We start from the raw sequence: 25157 nt of genomic DNA on the forward strand, positions 1-25157 counted from the left end.
AATGGTAGTATATATATATATATATATATATATATATATATATATATATATATATATATATATATATAACTATTATTTAAAAGAAGACAGTATTGGCAAATTTTCATTTAGTTAGGTGAGTAATCAGAAAAATCAAGGTTAAAATTTTGAATAGTCCTACATTTTCATTAGTTTTAATCATAAAAAGCCCTGAATGGACCTTTAAACCCAAGTGGCATAGACCTGTGCTGACAAAATAGCATACACTGTAAAAACTCCAACTAGACAACTGTTGAATGAATTAATATTGTAAAAAAGAAAGAAAGAAAGAAAGAAAGAAAGAAAGAAACTCTATATGTTTCAGTTAGCTTACAGGTTATTTTAAACAGGTAGCATTATGTGAGGTGAGCTTAGCTAACATTAGGCTTCATGTTACTGTACTAAAGCTCCTGTCTGTAATGAATAAACGCTAATATTTATTTTTAATTAAAGTTTGATCATTTACATCATAACTGTCCAGATAATAATAATCTTCTTGGAAGTTCTTGACAGGATATATAGAAAATTAAGTGAAAATCCAGTTACAGATTAGCAGAACTGTGAGACTAGCAGACTGTGGGGTTTCTGTGAAACAGAGATTTGTACTGAACTCTGCCCGCTTTAAGAGACCTGGCCTTAACCTTTGCAGACCTTCAGTCCATGTAACCAACAATGAATTAGAGCTGGTGAGTAAACTGGCTCAGCCTCCTTTTAATACTGACTGAAATGAAGCAGGACTACAGCGGTTCAATACCAAATGTTCCTTATTGGGCGTCTAGTGCACTAAGTAGGCTTATTATTCCTACAGGGATTCTAAAGTATTTGGGATAAAGTCTATACCTACATTTCACATAAGGATTTCAGTGAATGCTGCTTTAATTCTCTTTTACAAAGTGTGCAACAAAGTGCTGAAGGTTTATCCAACTCACTGTATAGAGTGTATGACAGGTGAACACACACAAAAATCATACAGTTACTGCCACCTACTGGAAGTTTGCACTTCGTGTTTAGCACTGTATACAACATGGTGAAAAAGTCTTTTCCTGATTTTTTTTTTGTTGCATATTTGTCACACTGAAATGATTCAGATCATCAAAGTAATTTTTATCTTATTTAAAAAAAATTTTAAATACAAAACAGTTTTTAAATGATGTTTTTCTTTATTAAGGGAAAAAGCTGTCAAAATCTGCATAACTAATTTTTTAATTGACAGCAAGGTCAAATATTAAAGGCCATTAATTGTCTGGGTGTCATGTGGTCAAATGTGTAGCGCACACGCACACACAGACACATATTCTCCCTGATGGCAATAAAAATATCTACTTTGGCTAGATTTGAAACATTTTTAGAGCATAAAAATATTCAATATTGGGGACTGTCAAGTAACTTTCGGGTCAGATTTGTTTTCAGGGAAGAAAAGAAGTCGTTATGCTGTTCAAGTTGTTATGCTGGGTAAGCACACATACTGTACGCTGAGCTTAGTGAACTATGCATAGGTCTTTTACTATTAAAATACTTTTCTTTCTTTCTATTATTCATGACCATTCACACCTTTTCACACATGGCCTTTCTAAATAAAGAGAGTCTTTAAAAATTTTAATGAAGATATTGTTTTCTGAGAATGAGTGAGCAGGATGATTATCACATAATTTTGAAGTAAAAACTCTAGACTACATGATTCAGTTCACAAAAGTCCTTTACACAAATGTTATGAATGTGGTTTGTGACCTTATTTGAGTGACTTGTTTTCTTTGTTGTTGGTGTTTTCAAAAAACCATGCATAACTGTTATTTTCTCCAAATTACAATTCTTCAGGGCTTCAAAACTCCTGCAGACCTTAAGGGTATTAATAAATTTGTATGCTAAGGGTCCACTCTATTTTCGTAACAGGATTACCCAAAAAGAGTATCATTGAGTATCATGTGGCACACCTGCACTTCTTGTTTTGATAAGAACCTTTTTTTGGGGGGATTTATTCCCGATTTCTCCCTAATTTATTTGTGTCCAATTCCTACCCGTCATTAGGGGGCTCCCACATTAAGCTACTACTACCATTCAGTGGGGATTTTCCTCCAAACCATGTGCCGCCAGCCGTCCACATCTTTTTGAACTCGCTCCGTTGGGGGCAGCGTAACACACTCGGAGGACAGCGCTATCTGCTCTTTCCACTTGCATGAGCTCACAGATGTCCCTGATTGGCTGTAGAGCCGTGATTAATGTGTTAGCACCAAGTACCTCTTATCCCTCCCCTCTGAGAGAGCTCGGCCAATCAGCTCTCTCTAGACCTCCGGCTGCGAGAGGTTGCAGCATCACCTGGGAATCGAACCAGCGATCTCCAGATAATAGGGCAAGCACTTTACCACTGCGCCACTCGGAGGCCCCGTTTTGATAAGAAGCTTCATCACAACTGAGACAATGGCTCATTTCTCTCTCACGTGTTGCGGAATTGTGGGTAATCGTCTCCCATGCTTGGGAACTGAGCACGCGTGTACTGTTTACTATAACACTGTGACCATGTATGTACGCTTAAAGCATCTTTTTTTTGTGTTTGTATGTGTGTGTTTACTGAATAGAGTAACTCACTCGCGTACTTGTGTGAAGGTGAGTCTCTATTTACCTCCGATATAAGTATTATTTCTAAACCAACTTAGCCAATAATTCCTCTCTATCACATGGGATGCCAATATGGGAATAGTTCAGAGTGTGCCACCTGTAGGATTAGAAAGAAACAGCAACTTTTACTTCCTCAAAACTTGAGCATGCATGTGTTAAGTGGCTGTGAGCGCATGTCGACGAGCACTTTCGGTGTTAGTGTGTGAGCGATTCGTTCTCAATGACTCTTCTACTCCGAGTTGTTCGTTCTTTTGTCAAGTGACTCCCATAGACCCTATGCAGTTTAGTACACAGGAAAGATAATTGTGCGGTTCTTTTTCAATGTGTCTTCAAGTCCCGAGTCGTTCGTTCCTTTGTCATGTGACTCCCATAGACGCTACGCAGTGCAATAGATTCAAAAGAACGAAGAGTCGAGTCAGACTGGAAGATATGAGAGATGAGCTACTCATTCTGTTTATTATAATAGGTCTTTAGCTTCATTGTAATATTTTCATTACTGGAACTATAGCCAAAATTTTTGTATGTAAACGTGTTGGGGGTGTTTTCTATTGAAAATGCAACATTTTATTCTATTTCTTATCAAAAGAACGAAATGAACTAAATGACAATAAAAAGATCCGTTCATTTTGATGAACGAGATTCAAAGAACCGAGTCACCAAAATGATTCCCGTACACAACCTATGATATTTTCCACACTGGCGACTGAACGAATCATTCCCCGAGACGACTCGTTCTTCCAGAGTCACTCTTAAGATTCGTTCAAGAACGACCCATCGCTATTAAGTTATTAGTGGTGCTTGAGAAGTCCCTTAGACTTAACATTGAGACCAACATCAGCTATGACATCAGCTGTATCTATGAGCAACATCAGCTATGACATCAGCTATATCTATGACATGGCAAGCACCACTCACATTTCTTCAGGAAATGTACCTCTCTAGTAGAGAGTCTCTAGTCGTCTTTGCTGCTCCCGAGTACCGCTTAAGTACCCTGTGGTGGAATAACGCAGCCCTGGTTGTACGTCACAGTGACGCTGCGTAGAAAACACGTGCTGGTAGAAACCTGGGCTTTATTTGCTCATCGAAACTTCGCCAGACGGAGGTGTTTAATTCGTCGGTAAGAAGACGGTTTTTTAAAGTATTTAGTTCGAGATGGCAGAGGCAGATTGTGCAGGTCCGGACTCTCTGCTGGGTTGGGCAGGAATTGCATTCGTGGCATACGCAGTGTATTATTATCTTTCCACTGAATGTAAGTAATATCACTTATTTTCCGTTTCTTTATTTCTAGAATTTTGTTGACTAAGTAGGCTGTTGAATTATGATAAGAAAAAAAATCACTCCTAGCAATAGATGAACCTGCACTGTAAAAAAATAAATAAATAATAAACTATTATAAATAAAAATAATCGCCGGGGCTGTTTAAACGTTTTTACGCAAACACACACACACACACCGCGGGAAAGCTGGTTTGATTATAAATGTACTAAACTCAAAACAAGCGCGTTTTCTTACTCCGGAGTGGACAGAATAAAGCCTTACACTAGGTCTTTGAGGAACGCAGGTTACAGGTGTCCTATAAATCCATCCTACTCAATGCGCATGCGCATTCCAATGCACGACTAAGACAACCGGTTTAAGGTTCTACTAAGGTTAGAGAAGGAATCCTCGCAGCCTATCAAACATACTGCAGTGTTAGGCTACAGTATGGATTATCTGTTTATTTGTTTGCTTACATTTTAAATGAGTGATTTCACATAGACACTCTTCCAATAAGTGCCAATTAGCAAAAGCCAGCTAATTTTTATATAACAAATTATTTTATACACCTCACAACCTATTTGTTGCATAATAAGACATCCAAAAAGACCCAGATGATTGAAAAAAATCTTTAGAAATAAATTGGGCCCTGGCACACTGACATCAGCACTATCAGACATTATCATGATGATGATGATGATGACAACGTCATAGCTATGACATCATCGTGTTGATGTCATAGTGCATGGGCCCTTAAAATGCTTAGAAAAACACTGGGGCCCTCACACTCTGACATCAGCAGTGTCAGACATCAGCACTATCACAGCGAAGATGATGACAACATAGTGCTTATGTCATAGTGCTTGGGCTCTAATAATCCTTAGAATAACAATAGGGCCCTTCACACAAACAACCCCGTGTGGAATTAAAATTCAGTTTGGTAGATTTTTCTTATAATTCGTAAATTATACAAAATAAAATTGAGAAAGTTGTACTATAATTTATGTTTCAATATATGTTTATAGTTTATATTCAATATATGTTTATAGTACAATTAGTTTTACATGTATATCTCACATTTACAACAAGCTTATTTTTTCTTTTTTTTAATTCATAATTTTTTTTTAAATTGAATAAAAAAAAATCTAATGATTGTAGTTAGTATCAATTATAGACTGCACTGTACTAAAACCTGTGCCAAAGTTGTGTGCAGGTCGGAAGGTCTCCTCTGTCGACCCCTTGAAGAGAGCAGCCGAAAGAAAAATAACATTATAGTAAAATTGGTTTCAAATGTGTACCTCACATAATTAAAAAGCTATTGAAATCTAATGATATATGTTTTTTTGCAAACAAATTAAACAAATAAACAGAATTGTATAAATCTAATGGTTGTAGTTAGAAGCAGTAATAGACTAGACTATAGTACAGACGACTGGAGAGCATGTCAAACTGCATAAAAGCTGTGATTGCAGTTTAGACTTAAACTCAAATACTAATTTCTGAACATTCGTTAGTTAGAACATTATACCATATTGTTTAAAAATAAATGTAAACGTGTTTATTTTAGGATCTAAAACACTGCATTTTTTGTTGTTATTTTTGCATATGCTTTTGGTAACTTAAAATAAATCCTCTAAATAACAATAGTTTAATAGGAATTTGCGAGAAATGTTCTTAGCAGTTTGTAGAATAACACTGTTCATGTTACCCAAACACACACACCTATAAAATTAAACTCTGAGAAATTAATCATTTTGCTGTAGTTAAAGAGTGCAAAATGTTTTATTAAAAAACGATTCATGTAAAATATAATTGAAGTAAGTGTTGTAACAGAAAAGTAGCAGTCAAATACAAGAAAAACATATAACAATATATAAAATTAATTATATTATTAATTGTTATTTCTATATTTACTTGTATAGCAAGAGGGTGTGTGTTACTAAAATGAAGATGACACCACCATGAAGTTAAACAGTCTGTTTGTCATCTGCATCAACATTTGATTCGATCTCTTGATGTTCCTTTCTCTGCATCTGTAGTCAGTGCTCGCCTATCTCCATGTAAGATCGTCTATCTACATGTAAGATCGTCTATCTCTATTTAAGATTTAGATAGGAAGATATACTTTATTGATCCCATGAGGGAAATAATTTTCCTTTCATCCAGGCGTCAAGACTCTCCTGCTCTTACACATCACGTTTTGCCTCTTTCCTCAGTTGTAAGTTGGTCTTGTGCTGCTGTCAAAGGTCTCAGCCTGTCTCCTTCAAACTGCTTGTCTGTTAGAAAGGAATAAGCAAGAAATTAACTTAAGGTTACAACCAAAATAACATTGTTGAGAGAATGCTTGCACAAATGAAATTCTTCCAGCATCCAGATTTTGTCACAGTAAGCACAGGTAACCTGTAACTATGTGTGAAGCTTATGTGGATCATCAGCATCTCACTTTTCATAAATGTCTCTAAGATGTATTGGAGTATAAGCAGTCTGCACAAATTTCGACAAGACTGTACTTCAGCATTACTTTAGACATCTATAGTAAATATAGTAGTGATTACATCCTTTTTTGAGCACGAGTGCATACACATGTCCCGCCAACGATTTATGCGTTCCCGAGCACAGTAGGCGGGACATGTGTATGCACTCGACCACCTGACCTCCACTGCAATCGGTCCAGGGATCATTTCCCCGAGTTTAGAACGATTGCATTTACACAGTCAAAAAAACGCTGGTTGCGGAGCCAAGTGTTATCGCAAATGTTTCCGGGACCCCAGTGTAAAAGCGCCGTTAATTATCTCATTTTTTATTAAAACACTAATAGTTTGTTTGTAATAAATTAACTATAATAAATGAACACTTATGTTAATGTTGGTAAACATTTGTGTAGTGATTTGATAATTTTTTTCCCCACAAACATTTCCGAAGGTTTCTGAAAAACATGCTTACCATGTGACCATAATAATAATGTGATGATCACAAGGTCTTTATGCCCTTCTCATAAGGTAGCAGAAATTCATTAGTTAATTCATCGTCTATAGACGGTGGCCTGGAGCCTATTTTTGCAAGCTTAGGACACGAGGTGGGGTATACCCTGGACATGGTGCCAATCCATCACAGGGCACACATGCACTGCTCCATCATGTGCTCTCTGTGGTGGTTACTACTTTACAAATAGCGCCTCTAGTGGTCAAGGAGCCGAGCTCATAGAACTCAGTTTGCAGAATTTGCCCAAAATCGTTTTAATGTATATGCTGAATTTAATTAGTATTCAGATGCATTTCAGCTCATGTGATTTATAATTTTTTTTGGTTTTGTTTTGTTTTTGCATTTATCACAAGCCCATCTCACTGAACTCAATAGAAAACTTGAAACGATTGAAGAAAAGCTACGAAAATCACGTCAACAAAATGTAAGTGACAAATGTTTCATATTAAAACTAGACTAAAGCACAAATCTTTGACTGTATATTAGTTTTTCTGTACATAGAGTGTCTGGCAAAAGTATTTATACCCCTTGGGTCACGTTACAGCTTTAAACGTAAATGTATTTATTGGGTTTTTATGTAATAGACCAACACAGCATGGCACATAATTGTGAATTGGAAGGAAAATAATAAATAATTATTAAAATGTTTTTTGCAGACCCCTTAACCCCTAACTAAAATCCAGTGGAACCAATTACCTTTCAAAGTCACCTAATTTAGTAAATAGATTCCAGCTGTGTGTAATTTCATTTTAGTATAAATGCAGCTGTTCTGTGAAGCCCTCAGAGGTTTGTTAGAGAACATGAAGTCCAAGGAACAGACAAGACAGGTCAGGGATAAAGTTGTGGCGAGGTTTAAAGCAGGGTTAGGTTATTAAAAAAAAAGTCCAAGCTTTAAACATCTCACAGAGCGCTGTTCAATCCATCATCCGAAAATGGAAAGAGTACAGTATGGCACTGCAAACCTACCAAGACATGACACTTAAAGGGACAGACAGGGCAAGGAGAGCATTAATCAGAGAAGAGCCAATGTTAATGATGGAAATATAAAAAACTTAGATAATAATTTTTATAACTTGTAAACCAGGAAATTTAGGCTGTTTTTATTATTTTATTAGAGGATATTTTGCAGTGTTATGTGTGTGTCAGTGTACAGCCAGGGCTTTCCCTGAATCAGAATTTCCTTCAGAAATCAGGGGAATAAATGCTAAACATGACTAATGTAAAACCAAGAGATATTCATGGTGTATCATGCTTAGACTCCAAGATAAGGCTGTTTTAAATGTTTCTTTCATTTCCACTTCCTGGTTCTCAGCCGCCCCCTTAGATGATGGCTTTGCAGGTTCTCCTCCTGTGTCTGCTCTCCGTGTCCTCGTCTCTCACTGTGGTGACGCAACCCAAAGAACAGGACTCGTCCTCCTTCCTGAAATCGACCAGCTGAGAGACCTTCCCCTGGAAAAGGATGCGGCTTCTACAGACCATCTCTTCATTCCATTACACTCTCCTCATCCACCCCAACATCACCTGGATTTTCTCTCTCTCTCTCTCTCTCTGTCTGTCTCTCTCAATATATATATATATATATATATATATATATATACACACACACACACACACACACACAAGTCGACTCCTCAGTTGTTTTAGACGTTCTGCTTTTGGTTAATGCTGTTCTTCTGGTTCAAATAAATTAGATTTCAAATTTGAAATAAATCTCATGTTTTTTACTTCAACTCTATCTCCATATTTCTTAGTAAAATGATCTATGGTAACACCATCCATTATCATCCACCTTTTTTGTTTGGTTTTCCCATTTTGTTGGTGGTGTTGTCATTTGATTCAACAGTTAATGACGTCCTCATCAGTGTTTTTTTTTTTAATGGAAAATGAAAAGTTAAAAACACTTTAAAAACACATTTTGCCAATCAGAGTTGACCTTCTCCTAGCATCTAACCTGATAGTTTTGTGGCATGTCTGTAATGCGGTGGCGAACTTAGTAAGCAGAAATATAATTTGTGTGTTCTGTACTGTAGGTTTTTCATTCAGAAATGAGGCACACATATAACGGGGTAACCCTTACATGCACACTGACAAAAAATACCTAGGCAGATTTCCATAATTAATAATCAAACAATACACCCTAGTGATTTATTTTTTTAAACACAGCCACCATCACTACATACTGTACACTCATTAGCACTACACACACTGAACTCTCAGACACTATAATCAGGGCGTGCTCACACTGTGTTTTATTACACACTGTGTTCTGAAGGTGTTTACTGTATATACAGTACATGTGCATCTATACACATATACATTTGCGACTTTAGTCTAAATCTGTCAGTATCGTGCCAGGAGATTTTACAGAATGCCTATGCGTCTGGAAAGATGACACCAAAGACGATGATACCTTTCATAAAATGCCCAGACTACTGTAAGTATGTACAGTACAGGAAGGAGTGATGGACAGATACACTTGTGTTTCTGAATTAATGAGGAGTTATTAATAAGAAGAATAAAAGTCAATTGTGGTTCCGGGTGAACTGCTGTGGAGTAAGAGACATGCCGTAATGGGAAAATTAATCAATACACCCACACGCTGGTGGGCTGATAAATTTTTATTCTTTACTGTCAAACATTAAATCAGAGTAAACTTTATCTGTTTTAGATCAATAAATATTAAAATTTTTTGCATTTGTTAAATGTCAATTTACAAATGCAATTTGGGAGAATTTTTATGTATTTTTTGATATAAATATCTGGTTTCAACTGTATTTACAATTACTTAATCAGTTGTTGATGTTTAAATCATGATCTTTGTATCAAGAGTTTAACATTTACAAATACCCGAGTTTAACATTTAACTGAGCAGCACGTATCTCTGTCATCTGCCATAATTATTATTTCTAAACAAACTTGGCCAATAATTTTCTCCTACCACACGGGATGCCAATGTTGGAGTAGTTCAAAGTGCGCCTCCTGTAGAATTACAAAGAAACAGCAACGTTGAACATCATCCTGTTTTTTGATGATGAAAACCCTGTAGCTCAGCTCTTGCCCATTTCCCAGCAATAGGTCTATAGCGAGGCTATAGAGTTGTCCAGTCAGTGGGCAGCCCTGTCTAATTTCCCATTTCATTGGAAAAGGTCAGCTAAGATCACCTCCAATTTTAGGTGTTTTAAACGTCAAATTTAACGTTTTTTAACCACAATAAAAGAATAATTCTAGTGTCTAAAAAAGTTATTTATGGTCAACTTAGTCGAAAGTTTTTCTTTTTTTTCTCTTGTTATTAGACCTAGTTCATATGATTTTGTTTTGCAAAGATCAATTAAGTCTCTCATTAGAAAGAGGTTGTACATTATGGTGCGGTGAGGTATGCAGTAGGCTTGATTGTTGTGGACTACAGAGTGCATGCACTGTTTCAGTCTGTTTGCGGAGCATTCTGAAAGAATTTTGTAGTCACTGCATAGTAGTGACTCTGGGCTCCAGTTCATCAGTTGTGCCAAGTCTCCTTTTTTTGGGCTCAGTGATAAAACAGTCCTTGTAGAGCTCACTGGTAGCTTCCCACTGTTAACAGCACATTTAAATACCTTATACAGATCAGCTCCTATGAGCTTCCGGAAGTGTTTATAAGATTCACTGAGGAGTCCATCCATACCTGGTGAGCATCATGTTGTAGGCTGCTAAATATCATCAGTTATTTCTTGCAGCTCGAGTTCTGCGTCCAGCCCTGTACCTCGCTCCAGAGATAGTTTTGGAAACTCGTCATAGGTCACAGGTCTCTGCACTATAAAGCTGAGTGTAGAAGTTTGTGGGCGCTTTCCTCATCCCGCTTGATTCTGTTGTTGATGTTCTGCCCGCTCGTGTCAGATACCCTCTATATTTTTTCTCTATATATATTTCTTTATACTGTATAAAGTTGTACATTGTTCTACAAGAGCAAAATGTCTTTGGTTATTAAAATGAATCACAAGTACCACTTTCAGTAAGTGGCTTAATAAATAAATGTTTTCCTGATGGCCCGTGTGTATGTAATGTTTTATAAACTATATACTATACGTCTATGGTGAATTAACCTGTAATAGCGATTGGACTTTTGTATTACATTAGTGTAATGAATATGCTCTAGATACGTTTATTCACTTCAAGTCCCCACTGAAATGTTCTTTTTATGCTTTTAGTGATTTTAGTGAAGTTTTAAGAGCGACAGTAAAATGTCTCCCAAAAAGTTTAAACCAGACTCTTCACTCGAGTGAAAGATGACTACGCTAAAGCGGATCTAATAGACGCTGATAGCACCGGTAATAGAAGAAGTTTGGATGACATGTGCCAGTCAGTACACTCTACACTAGGCTTCTCAAATCACTAAGAAGATTTATTTGTATTTGTCATGTTTCACAGCCGGTCCATCACCTGTCATTTTATTTTCCCACGCTGTCACTTTCCGCATGCGCTCATCCCCATTTCTCTCTGATTACTCCTGCACTTAAGCATGTGGAGTATGGTGCTTAGCACTGAATTATTGTATGTTTTCTGCCTCAATTATTTATATTGAGAATGACACAAATATTAGTTTTCACAAAGTTTGCTGCTAAACTGCTTTTTGATCTTTGTTTCAGTTGCTTCTGTGATGTACTGAAATATAATTACAAGCACTTCATACGTTTCAAAGGCTTTTATCGACAATTACATGACATTTATGCAAAGAGTCAGTATTTGCAGTGTTGGCCCTTCTTTTTCAGGACCTCTGCAATTCGTCTGGGCTCTCAATCAACTTCTGGGGCAAATCCTGACTGATAGCAACCCATTCTTTCATAATCACTTCTTGGAGTTTGTCAGAATTAGTGGGTATTTGTTTGTCCACCCGCCTCTTGAGGATCCACAAGTTCTCAATGGGATTAAGATCTGGGGAGTTTTCAGGCCATGAGCGATGGTGCTCCATCGTGCTGGAAAATGCATCGTTCTTCACCAAACTGTTGGATTGTTGGAAAAAGTTGCTGTTGAAGGGTGTTTTGGTACCATTCATGACTGTGTTTTGGGGCAAAATTGTGAGTGAGCCCACTCCCTTGGATGAGAAGCAACCCCACATATGAATGGTCTCAGGATGCTTTACTGTTGGCATGACAGGACTGATGGTAGCGCTCACCTTTTCTTCTCCGGACTTTTTTGTGTGTGCTTCCAACTTTCATCATTTAACCCAAAAAACTTAACAGAAAAAATCACTATGTACACATTGGGTTGAAAAAAGTTTAATTATTTTTTTTATTGTAGCAACCACATTTTAACACTATAGGACCAAAAATAAATGCAAAACCCCAAAATGTTAGGACCAAAAATCTGAACCGGACAGGAAATAGCAAAACATTCTAATGGGTTAATATAAGAACTTTCTTTCTGCTGTAATTACATCATGTCTGATTAAAATTCCCTTTTGTGTCAGCATTAAGTCTCAAATGTGTTTTTCCTATTTTTCTTTATCAATTTTTCAATAAATTATTATTACTATTATTAATACTAATGTTATTATTAATTACTTTATTAGTAATAAGTCATGTTAGTTGTTGTAAAGACTATCATATTACTACAGTATAGTACTTATCTTTATATTTCTCTAAACCTTACTTCTGCACAAATAACTTTTCCATTTTCTTACCCTCCAGTACCATGCTTTTCATTCATTTAGTATTTTCTTTTTCATTATCTATGTTGATGAAGTGAACATATAATGTATATTATAGTTGCATAATTTAATTTACTTTAATTAAGACATTACACAACTGTAGTGTGGTCTGTTAGATCCCCCTGGATATTAGAAACACCAAAAGTTGGTTTGAAATTATTAATGGTCAAACATGTTGATGAGACAACTGACCTAGCTAATGTATACTGTAAATATACAGTGGGGCAAAAAATAATTTTGTCAGCCACCAATCAGTAACACACTGCGCTGCCAGGGAGTCAAATCCTGCAGTGCCAGACGTGTCCCCCTGCTAAAGCCAGTACATGTCCAGGTCAATCTGAAGCATTTGGATGATCCAAAAGAGGATTGGAAGAATGTCATATGGTCAGATGAAACCAAAATAGAAGTTTGTGTTTGGAGGAAAAAGAATGCTGAGTTGCATCCAAAGAACACCATACATCCTGTGAAGCATGGGGTGGAAACATCATGCTTTGATGTTTTTCTGCAAATGGAAAAAGTGTAAGGTAAAGGAACAGTGTGGGTGAAAATCTTTTTTCATCTGCAAGGGCATTGAAGATGAAACGTTGCTGGGTCTTTCAGCATGACAATGATCCCGAACACAATGCCTGGGCAACAAAGGAGTGGCTTCGTAAGGAACATTTCCTGGAGTGGCCTAGCCAGTCTTCAGATCTCAACCCCATAGAAAATCTTTGGAGGTAGTTAAAAGTCCGTGTTGCCCAGCGACAACCCCAAAACATCACTGCTTTAGAGGAGATCTGCATGGAGGACTGGGACAAAATACCAGCAACAGGATGTAAAAAATTTGTGAAGACTTACAGAAAACGTTTGACCTCTGTCATTGCCAACAAAAGGTATATAACAAAGTATTGAGATACAATTTTGTTATTGACCAAATACTTATTTTCCATCATACTTTGCAAAAAAAAATTTTGATTTTGCAAATTATGATTTTCTGGATTTTTTCTTATTTTGTCTCTCATAGTAGAGGTACAGTATACCTATGATAAAAATTACAGGCCTCTCATCTTTTTAAGTGGGAGAACTTGCAAAATTGGTGGCTGACTAAATACTTTTTTACCCCACTGTAAAGAACAGAAGTATAAAGATAGTGTTCCATTCTTAACTGATGGGTCTAAGGACCAGGAATCAGAAAAAAACTGGAGCTGCAAGCACTGTACCCAGTTTCAAATGGAGTAGCAAGAGAACGTCAGAGTGTACTGTACTGTGGAGCTGTATGCATTATTAATGGCATTTAAATGGGTCGAGAAATTTAGTCACCGAAATACAATTAATCTATAGTGACTCAGCAGCAGCACTTGCAAACATTAGTGGTTAGTGAAGTCACCAGGAGCTGGTGTATGAAATCTTTTTAGCTAACTCAAACATAATTAGACAAGGAAAAAACATCTCAGCCGAGCTATTTGTGTATCCAGGGAAATGAAAGCGTGGACAAGCTGGCAAAAGAAGCAACCAAATAAGTTAATGTTGAGGTCAATATCAAATATCAAAGTCAGAGGGGAAAGGTATAGTGTAAGACACTAGAGAAAGGCAAAACAACAGTGGCAACAGAAGTGTGATAATGACCCAAAAGCGAATCATTTGCATCTTATACAGGACAAAGTCGAGGTAGGGATGTGAAGCAAATAAACGTATTAAGAGGAATTTGCAACGGAGAAATTCGATCTCAAACATTAAACCAGCATTACATTTCCAATAAGTATTTCTCTTGTTAGTTCTTAATATAGATCCCTCTGACACGGAATTTGCTACTTCAGAACAGAACTGTGAGGCAGACAAGTGAGGCAACAAGCAGGTAAGCGAGACATGGACAACAGGACCGATGTTTGTATGATGTAATTGTATTATGGACTATGTTTAAGCAAATTTTTCTGTTTATATAGTAAAGCCTGGTAAAGTTACATAAAAGCAATGTACTGTACAGTCATGGGAGACAAAATATCACATAAATCCTCTACTTCAATTCTCAGTGTTTGTATTTGTCAGGGCTTAAAGGACATTTGTGCAGTCCTCACCAACTTCTATAAACTAAGTCTTGTTTTGGAGTGAATGAGCTTTTTCTTAGTCACTCTTCTATGAAAGCCACACAATCCCTTGTCCTGATTGTACAGTCATGAACATAAACATTGAATGTGCTTAGACAGAACTTTAGGTTACATGATGTGGCTCTTGTTTTCCTTTATGTCTCAGAAAATGATGACTTCAAAGTAGAGTTTAGTGTTACCCACACTCCTGGGAAGACTTTGCAAAAAGTCCTTCTAACTGTAAAATGCTTAAGTTCAAATTGCTTGAAATGTTGTTCTCTTCTTTCCCAGACTGAGAGAAGCAACAATTTTGTCTCTTTGGTCATTGCCAATCACCTTTCATCTTGGCAGGACACTGAAACATGTCTGAGTGCACCAAAATGCCCAAAACACAGAATCAAACTTGATTATAACTTATATAACTCTGTGACGCCGGGCCACTCAGTGCAGGCGTTTCCCGCACAAACACACTGCGCACACAGCATAAGCACCCCCGTAACAAGGGGGCAGGCCCATGGAAGCTCCCTCGTCTGTTCCCGGTGAGTAGAGCTTAAAGAAAGATGAACTTACAAGCATCTCCTGTTCCCTTAGACTTGAGTGCTTCCGAGTCCTGTTCGCCTAGGAGAAAGCTGCCTGCATGCGTGCCTGCACCGCTGGTCTCATCTGTTCTGCACACATCTGTGCACCTCTGCTGATACGACTGCGACCTTCACCTGTATTCCTTTAACCTATGTCTTCCCTGCATGTACCGTACTTCTCAAATAACTGCATACTTTATTTCTAAACCGAAGCTTTCATTAAAAAACTGTTGTTGAGAAGTTAACACCTGCTTCCTGCTACATTAGCATTCTCCTGGTTAAACAAATGGGTTCTAGCAGACAAGAGCTGTTTGGACGTATATGCCTCTGGCAGGGCCGGAGTGGGACTCATTTTCAGCCCTGGAGTTTCATGCCTCAGACCGGCCCACTTTAGATCACAACCTATTATTATTAAAATCATGTAATTTTAAGCTTACACGTTAAGTCTACAATAGTGCAAATTGTTCTGTAAAGCCTTGTAATTCAGTGTATATTTCTAAAACATTTCCAATTCACAACTTTTGTTTGGGCATAGTAAGTGGTTATACTGGAACTAATGCTTGCTTGTTCACACATCCTGTTACAGCAGCTCACCTCTTTCTTCCATACTGACAGAAGCAACCCTCTCATCACGACTGGCTCCTGGCTCTGATTCTGACACCAAATCATAATATGACAATGGTCATGATTCTCAGCACAAATCTCTCCCTTTTACAAAGTTTTCTGATCAATTTAGGTCAGTTTCGTTAATGTAGTGCTGAATCATCTAGCATTTCAGGGCACATTTCATATATGGCAGGTCTACACCATACACCATATATATATTATATTAATTCTAATAATATTCAGTTATTCACTCAGTGCGTAGCCTATTCCTACCTTTCCACTCTGGATTTGCAGGCTCATGGCTGGTGCATGGTGCTGGATCTAGCTTCTGAGGAGCTAAAAGACAAAGTTTCCCTGTTATGTGGCGTCACATTATAGGCCACTATCGTTTAAATGGTATAACGTTTTGTTATATGCCACAACAACACACAATTCATTGACTTTATAATTATAATTATTTGTAAAACTAAGAAATAAAAGAATACTCTGGAATTAAATAATGTGTGGGGGGGGCAGTGATGTGTCTGCTACACTAGATGGACCCACATAGAAAACTTTCACGGCATCAAAACACACGTAGAAACGGCTTTATCTGTCATTGAGAAACGGCTCATGTTACTTTCCTCCTGGATCTGTAAGCTAACTCACTTGCTAACGTTAGCTGTCAGTTAAACTCCTCTACAATAAATTCATCACTGGACGTATCAGCAGAAAACCTGACAACCCAGCGGCTGGAAATATTTTTCATATACCATATCCAACCTTTAAGTTGAACTGTGGTTTGAAGTTAAAGTTCAACATCTTTTCTTACCCGTTTCATCGTCCTCATGTGGTGCTAGAAACTGCGAGCTCGTTTTAGTAAAAAAGGTGCCAATTTTGGCACATTTAGCTGCGTCTGTTTCCAGAGCTTTCCTCTTTTTAATTCCTGCTTTCTCCGCGCCACCTTTGCTCTTTCTACTTTCCATCTTTTAACAGCTGATCCGGCCAGGAGAACTCTGCTGCGCTGACCTGGCGCTGACCCAGTGCACCGACGCGTTACGTCAGGGTGCGTTTGCCAATAATACAGGCATTTTTTTTTCTTTTTTATAAACAAAAGAGCCACCATTGGAGGCGGCAGAGGGACAGCGGTAGCAGCGTATGATCAACCTAATGCCATGACTGAGCAATGGGCTGGCCCACGAAAAAAATTTAATAAAAAAAAAAAAAAAAAGAAGAAGAAGAAAAAAATTAGACACCGGCCCTTGCGGCCCAAACATCAGACCGGCCCACCAGGAATTGTCCCGGTCCTCCCGATTAGCCACTCCGGGCCTGGCCTCTGGATAGAGGATATACTGTACTGTAGAAGGTGTTACCACATAAGGAGTCCGGAAACACAGTGAGGGGTCTGTCCTCAGGTCACAGGAATCATACCTTACAATATTATAATACCTTACAATGCCCCTTCAATTCTAATAGAATTGACTACAATTTGTAAAGGAAAATGACAATAAATAAATAATCAGACATTGGCATAAAATAGATTTACAAAAATAAAATTAGAAAAATTGAACTAATCAAAACCCTGTGCAAAATAATGAGAAAATATGCCCCCTTCTGCTGTGTCTTCATGACCCATGTGGTTCTATTAAGCTACAGGAACTGATAATGAACTTGTAATGTTTAACTCTAGAGACCGAGCCCTGAACTCCAAACCTATGTCTATTTGTGCAGAGCAGTTTATCACATCTACCACACAGAGTAGAGTGAGTTCAGGAAAAGTGGGACATTGTGTAATTTTGGATATTTAAGTTTTCAAAGCATTCGGCATGTGAAAATCAGTATCCAAAAAACATCCTTGTTGGACTGTTGCCACACACCTCTGGTCATGAGATCATAGTTTTGATTGATCTGAGATCACCAGAGAGGTCATGATGTATCTGGACAAGGAGCCATGTCACAGTTGACGCTGCGTAGGTAAAAAAAAATGCGCCGGTAGAAGCCTGGGCTTTATTTGCTTCTCGAAACTTCGCCAGACGGAGGTGTTTAATTCCTCGGCGAGAAGACGGTGATGTCTTTAACAGACGGTGCAGCACTGCGCTCTCTGCTGTATGCGGCAGGAACTGCAGCCGCGGCTTACGCAGTGTATTATTATATTTCTACTGAAAGTAAGTAATATCACCACCTTAATTTCTTTCGAGCTTTGACTAAGTAGGCTGTTGATTTATGATAGGAAAAAAAAAATATTCCTTGCAATAGATGAACCTGCACTGTAAAAAAAAAAAAAACGTCTTTTACCCACACACACACACACACACACATACAACGGGAAAGTTGCATTTATAAACGTGCAAAGCTTTCGTACTCTGAATTGGACAGAGAATTTGTACATCTCCATTTAAAGCCTGCTGAAACACTGCAGGTTACAGTTGTGTTCTATAAATTCTTTCTTTTTCCTACCCAAGCTTTCTGCGCATGCGCATTCCAGTGCACAACATAGACAACCGTTTAAGATTCTACTAAGGTTAGAGAAGGAAACCTCGCAGCATATCAAACATACTGCAGTGTTAGGCTACAGTATTAGATTATTATTTTGTTTTTCATTATTATTTTAATATACATTTTGTAAATGAGTGACTACACATAGACACTTTCTGGGCCAATAAAACTCAGCAAATTTTTAATTGTAAAGTTATGTATGAAGGCAAATGCACCTTGATATATTCTATTCTGAGTGCAAAGTATGATATAATTAAATCATCAAAGTTCAAATATAGTTGCAAAGCAATGCAGATCGTGCCCAAGCACCTGCGCTATCGCCACCCGGGCAAACCGTACAACCTGTGTGCTTATTGAGCATGTTAAGACCTCCAAAAAGCCCTGGATGCTGGAAAAAAAGCATCACATTATGATGTTACAAATTAATTGCAATTAAAGGAAATCTGCAGCTTAATTGACATTTTGAAGACAAACCCAGGGAAATGACAAGACAAAGGCTTTTTTTTTTTTCATCTGTGCCATATTTCTGAACGTTCCTTAGTTAAAACATTAAACTTGTTAAACCCAAACACTATGACATCAGCTCTATTACATCATAGGGCTTGTTCTTCTAAGGATTATTATGGCCCAAGCACTATGACATCACCATTACTATGATGGTGCTGATGTCTGAAAGTGCTGATGTCCATTGTTTGTGAAGGGCCCTCTTGTTTTTCTAAGGATTTTTTCCCCACTATCCTCAGCTCTTTAAAGGTCCTAACATGTTCAAAAAGTTAAAAATAATTGCCAGAGAGGTTAAAATCTGCTGCTATTAGGATGCCTGAGTATCTGGGCTCCAGGCGCGGCACGGGGCCCTCACACAAGTTTTTGCCGCATAGCTCATACACACTGTCACTTATGTATGTAAAACCCGGTACACATTTAGAGCTTATTGAGCTAAACAACTTTAAAATTGCCTGTCATGGGCTCCACTCAACAGGAAATTAGTTATTTTGGGTCGTTTGCAAAAAGCACCCAATGGAATTTAATATAGCTACTTCTCCTAGAGAATTTATACCGGATTTATGTGACATTAAGGATGCAAAAATGCGGAAGGATTTTTGATAACTCAAACAGGTCAGCTGTGATGATGCCTTACACTTTTGTCGAAAGGTGGTTAATAACTTTCTGTGATATCACGTTAAGTGATGCTTTTCTCCTCTGACCTTCAGCAAAGCATTTCCACTTATAGGTCTGTACCACACAAAATATTTTATTTATTTATTTATTCATTTCATTAATTAATTAATTTATTGATTCATTTATTTTGCATGTGTAAACTCTGCACAATGTTTGTGAAAATCCCAGTTGATCCACATTTTCGCCATTATTTATGTGAACATTAACAGATAATCTTAACCTGCATCTGCATAATATTGTGCAATGCAAAGTTGCCGCGTGGTGAATAGTTCTAAGAATGAACTGGTGTCCAGGTGTTCCTATTAAAGTGGTAGATCAATAACATTTACTCTGGCTGTACCAGTATTAATTTGTATCTATAAACAGAATTAAGTATTGACAGTACATGCAGTGCAATGATTATTGTACAGTGCATCATTAGAAATAACAATCAAGTCAGTATAAAGCAGTAAAACATAAATTAAATGTCCGATAGTATTGGAACGACAAGTCTTTTTTAAATAAATTTTGTTATACACTAAAGGGATTTGGTTTGTGTTGAACAGATCAATACGAGACAATATCAGACTTTCAGAGGGTCTGTATGTCCTACCAGTTAGACTAAGACTTTATTTATAAACTGCTTTTTTAGGTTTAATAGGTACACCTGTACACCTGCTCACATCATTACACCTCCTCCACCAGTCTGGACTGCTGCCACAAGGCACACTGTTTATTGATCTAATGTTTCATCAAAATACTAAATACTAGGGCATTTTTTAAAATTTCTTTCATAGATGTATTTGTCTATCAAATATTTTGATTGTAATAAATTATGATAAATGAAGCAAGATTGTAATTGCTAAATGTTTAGGTAATGGTCAGTGGTGGAGGAAGTACTTAAGTTTAGTACTTAAGTAAAAGTACAACTACTGTACCCTGCAAAATATATACTTAAGTAAAAGTATAATTACTACATCAACATCTTACTTAAGTAAAAGTTAAATTAAATAATAATTAAGCTAAGCCAATTATGACATACAATTTATTTGATTTTTACTATACTTTTAAGAGCAGTAAAAAAAATATATATATATATATATATTATACTGGTGTGGTATTCTTATGTTGACATCCATTTTTCTATAACAGTCATAACACCATGTCATAGCAAGTGCTCACTATTTTCGACGTGAGTTCTTTGACCAATCAGATCTCTGATCTGTTTCAACGTGCATTATAAAAGTATAAGTGCATTATTTTTTTTACTTAAGTAAAGTATAGATACGTAAAAATTTAAGTACAAGTACAGTAACAAGGACAAATACTTCGTTACATTCCACCACTGGTGATGATGGTTAAGACTTTTTTTTTAAATAACAGTTTATATAACAAGCAAATGTTTTTTTAAAGTTACTTGATTTTTTTTCACAAACATTTCAAAAGGTTTTTAAAAAGCATGCTTAGCATGTGACTAGGGATTCATATATCATATTAATAAAAAAAATATTCTCATTCATGCATCCTTCCATACTGCTTACCCTGTACAGGGTCGCAGGGCCTGGAGCCTATCCCAGGTGGTTTAGGGCTTGAGGCATAGTATACCCTGGACAAGGTGCTAATCCATCGCAGGCACACAGCACACACACACACACCAACACACTGTAAGGTGACAGTGTAACCCCTAAGCCACCATGTCGCCAACAGGTGAATTAGTAAAGGTTTATAAACCCACCTGCTGCACCATTATGCTCTCTCTGTGATGGTTACTACTTCTTGCAAATAGCGCCTCCGGTGGTCAGTTCTTGCCAAGATATACTGTATCCTCTTGAGACCTGAATGTCCTCGTATAAGAACATGACATTTTCTTCCAACTTGATTATCTATTTATCCTTGTATCAGGACTGTTGGGTATAATAACCCTTTTGCCAAACTTATTCCTGGTAAAAGACATTGATCAAACTGAAGGCAGCCAGTAGAAAGTGCATGTACACAACAGTAGAGTCCGGGTCTCGGGATGATATAGAACCCAGTTTGAAGAATTTGCACAAAATATTTAGATTGTATAATGCATAGACTTTATTTTATTAATATTCAGGTGATTTCTTTTTTTTTTTTTTTGTATTTAGAACGAGAATTTATGGATCGCATTGAGACCATCAACAACACTCTAAATGCGATCGAAGGACAAATAGACAGAATTGTTCATCATTCAGGTAATGTAATTGCGAAATGTTTCATAATAACACTAGAGCTGAAGCACAAATCTTTATCATGGTACAATAATTAGGTTTTCTGTACATAGGATCTTTGCTGTTTTCCTGTAACATTTTCTGTCACATAAAGTGTAATGGTTTACGAGGAATCTATAAATGTAAACTTAAACAATATTGTAGAGAAAGCTTGCTGTGTTTAGGTGGTGATTGGTTCCAAACCAGACCACAGAGTAAGATCTGGATCATGTAGGTCTACAATATGTGGGCCAGTTCTGACTCTTGTTCGTCCACAGCTTCATAAAAAAGTCAGTCTGCCATCAGACCTTTAAGACTGTTAAACCATTAGTCCACATTAAATGAAGTGCCTCAAGCATTTGTGCTTTGATAAACAAAGACATAAAACTGAAGGAGGGTTTTATGGATTTTTTTTATGGATTTTTCATGGGTTCTTCTACTTATAAACATGTATAAGTAATAGTCAAGCCTTATTCATGATTTGCCCCAAATGTATTTTGTATTTTCACAGGAAGACATCAGAGATGAACAAGATCCAAGTGATCGTGGTGACTGAGACTGATCACATCTGAATCAACATTTTTCTGATTTTCATTCATCTAATACTTTTTAAATCATTTTTACTCTTAATTAATATATTGAAAGGATTTAAATGGAAAGATGATATGAATTAAAATATTATATTTAAAAGATAATTTGTATATATCAGTGCACAGTTGTCTCAATGTGCGAACAACAGCAACAGTATTTAGAATCAGAATCAGAAAGAGTTTTAATGCCAAGTACGCTTGCACGTACAAGGAATTTGTTTTAGTGACAGAGCTTCCAGGACAAAAAACAAATGACAAGACAAAACAGCACGACACAAAAAAAAAAGGTTGACATCAAATGGAGTAGGGTGTGAGATACTTTTAAATAAGTTACATAAATATCTGAAATCTGTGGTATTATACAGTATATTGCACTGTGGTACTCTACACGATATTGGACATATATTTATTGACAGAATGATGTTTTACTGTTCATGAGGTAGATTGCCTGGGGAAAAAAACTGTTTTCGTGCCTGACTGTCCTAGTGTTTGGTGCTCTATAGCGTCGACCTGATGGCAGAAGTTTAAATAGAAGGTGGCCTGGGTGTGAGGGGTTCAAAGTGATATTCCGAGCCCTTTTCCTCACTCTGGATGTATACAGTCCTTGTAACGTGGGCAGGGGAGTGCCAATAATTCTTTCAGCAGTTTGAACCGTCCTTTGTAGTCTTCTGATGTCTGCTTTTGTAGCTGAGCCAAAGCAGACAGTTATTGAAGAGCACAGGACAGATTCAGTAACGGCTGAGTAGAACTGTGTGAGCAGCTCCTGTGGCAGGTTGAACTTCCTCAGCTGGCGAAGGAAATACAACCTCTGGTGGGCCTTTTTAACAATAGAGTCAATGTGAATGTCCCACTTCAGGTCCTGAGAAATGGTCGTGCCCAGGCTGCAATCATCTCCACTGTTTTAAGCGTGTTCAGCTCCAGGTTGTTGTGACTGCACCAGACAGCCAGCTGCCCGACCTGACTTCTGTATGCACACTCGTCACCGTCCTGGAAGAGCTCAGTAGATTTATCTGCACTTTTTGCGTAGCTGAATCTCTCAGTACCCCTGTTGTCCTTCAATAGACACATGCACACCAATAACATGTAGTAGTGAGGACCTCATGATTTTTGTTCCTAAAAGAAAAGTTCAGTCTTTAAACAGGCTTTTAATAAACAATGTTTACTCAAAAAGATAATACCAGAAATACCTTAACAACATTTAAAAATAGTCAATTCTTCACTTAACAATAGTTAGGTTCCTAAATCTTTTAACTACACTAGCAGTTTACCCACGCGATTAAGAAAACCTAATCTTAACCCCTGCCAACTATCTGACTGAATTCCTGAAGTATTGGAATGTTTTTTAAATTTGAACAAAATGAAAACTAAAAGACTTTTAAATCACATGAGCCAATATTTTATTCATAGAGAACATAATTGTTTAAATGGAGAAATTTGACACTTTAATCCACGAAATTAGCTCATTTCGAATTTGATGCCTGCTACAGGTCTGCTAAAGGTGGCACAGGTTAACAAACGGCTGAAAAGCAAGATGAAATGATTCAGCTGTGAGAATATCTAGCATCAGGTCTGTGATGATTAGCTATAAAAAGGGATGTACTGTATGTCTTTAAGAGGCAGAGTCTCTTCATTCTGTGAAAGAGTGGTTAAAAAGATTGTGGAATACTTTAAAACCACAGGTCCTCAACGTCGAATTACAAATGGTTTGCAGATTTTATCATGTACTGTGCATTTTAACATTGTCAAAATTGTGAGAAACAGGAGAAATCTCTGTGCGTAAGGGACAAGGCGAAGACATTTTTGGATGCCTGTAGTCTTCGGGCCCTCAGACGACACTGCATCACTCATCGGCATGATTGTGGGCAGCTTGGGTGTTTTGGAAGGCACTATAAATGCCGAAAGGTATAGAAGAGAAGGCCTTGTGTATTTCAGCAGGACAATGCAAAAGCACATACTAAAGCTTTTACAACAGATTGGCTCCGTAGTAGAAGAGTCCGGGTGCTGTATAAATAATACATTACACACATGTATATAACCTTCGCAACCGCACTACCATAACCATGGTATACAATATGTTCCTTCATCTACAGTATAACCATTGGACTCATTTTACATAACTCTTCCCTGTGTATTTATGCATATTATTTTATCATGCTATATATCTTCCTTCACTGCACTTATATAACCCTACAGTATCTGTGTATAACCCTTTTTGGGTTTTACATTTCATTGCATACATCTAAAACTATTTCTCTGTATACTGTTTACATGCAAATACCTTCCTTATTGTGCCACCTATAAACATTTGCTCATTCGTACTCCATACCCATTGTATTTATCTTTCTGACCATATACTGTTTATATATACAAATTATTCTGCATTGTGAAAATGCACTACTGGTTACATGCTAATTAATGCTGTATTTCCTTGTGCCTTGTACCTACATGTGCAGTGACAAGCTAATCTAATCTCATCTGATCTGATATAATATAATATAATATAATATAATATAATATAATATAATATAATATAATATAATATAATATAATAATCTTTAACAGCCAGTCAGCCTGATTGTGACTTTTAAATAATCCTTTGTTTTTTTTATTTATTTAAAGGTTAATTTGAAGTGCAGAATGTGCAGAATGTGCAAAAAACTACAGTAAGAACTGGGCAACGTTATCTGCTACACTTTCTGCATTGAGAAACTACAAAACCTTTATCAATTATTACTCACAGCTGAAGCTCTCAGTGCCCCTTTTTTCCTTCCCTTAAATAACAACTGATTGTTGTTGATGTTGTTGTTACTTAATTACCTAATTCCATATTTTATTCCATAGTTTTGTATTGTAGAATGTAGAATAAATCACAAAAAGGAACATTTTGGACTCAGTAGGAGTAAATT

The 25157-nt window shown here is 37.0% G+C and overlaps 1 long non-coding RNA gene across 1 annotated transcript; it reads left to right on the plus strand.

Annotated features, from left to right (window-relative positions):
- The first annotated feature begins 3677 nt into the window (after window positions 1-3677).
- LOC128509149 (uncharacterized) lies at window positions 3678-8574 on the plus strand. The gene is made up of 3 exons (XR_008355999.1): window positions 3678-3880; window positions 7224-7294; window positions 8183-8574. It is a non-coding gene; the product is annotated as an uncharacterized LOC128509149 (long non-coding RNA).
- Window positions 8575-25157: the final 16583 nt, after the last annotated feature.

This window comes from Clarias gariepinus, chromosome 21 (genome assembly GCF_024256425.1).
Source record: "Clarias gariepinus isolate MV-2021 ecotype Netherlands chromosome 21, CGAR_prim_01v2, whole genome shotgun sequence".
Classification (NCBI taxonomy): Eukaryota; Metazoa; Chordata; class Actinopteri; order Siluriformes; family Clariidae; genus Clarias; species Clarias gariepinus.